The sequence below is a fragment of the Kogia breviceps genome, chromosome 10 (genome assembly GCF_026419965.1).
Source record: "Kogia breviceps isolate mKogBre1 chromosome 10, mKogBre1 haplotype 1, whole genome shotgun sequence".
Lineage (NCBI taxonomy): Eukaryota > Metazoa > Chordata > Mammalia > Artiodactyla > Physeteridae > Kogia > Kogia breviceps.
The window spans coordinates 83,731,264-83,731,903 of NC_081319.1; the positions used below are offsets into that span (position 1 = coordinate 83,731,264).

The 640-nt window shown below is 46.1% G+C and overlaps 1 non-coding gene across 1 annotated transcript; it reads right to left on the reverse strand.

The window, feature by feature from the left end:
* Positions 1-235: 235 nt before the first annotated feature.
* Positions 236-308, reverse strand: TRNAW-CCA (transfer RNA tryptophan (anticodon CCA)). The gene has a single exon. It is a non-coding gene; the product is annotated as a tRNA-Trp (tRNA).
* Positions 309-640: the final 332 nt, after the last annotated feature.

Sequence of the window (640 nt, forward strand, 5' to 3'; positions counted from 1 at the left end):
ATCACCAAGATGGCTTGCTAAAACACAGATTGCTGGACTCCACCCCCAGAGTCTCAGATTCAGCAGATCTGGGGTGGGGCCTGAGGATGTGAATTTCTTTTCTTTTTTTAAAAAAATTATTTATTTATTTATTTGGCTGCACTGGGTCTTAGTTGCGGCACGCGGGATCTTCGTTGCCGCGTGTGGGATATTAAGTTGAGACTTGTGGGCTCTAGTTGCGGTATGTGGGATCTAGTTCCCTGACCAGGGATTGAACCCGGGCCCCCTGCATTGGGAGCGTGGAGTCCTAACCACTGGACCACCAGGGAAGTCCCAAGAATATGCATTTCTAGGAAGATGCCAAGTCGGGCTGATGCTGCTAGTCTGGGGCCAAACTTAGAGATCCACTGACTTGGGTGACTTGATGCTGGTGCTGTACTGCTCTGTAAACGTCTTATACTCTCCCCAGTAACTGCCTTTCATAAAGAAAGCCAAGACTATACTCACAGAGTAAAATTCTATGAGACTCAGAAATAAATATTGAACCACGATTCAGTTAGAAAGATGTTCGATGGCATGGAACAGAAACTTGACCACAGAAGCTTAACCCAGTAGCAGTTTATTATTTTCTCAGATTCTCCAGTAGACCAGAAGCTGCCCA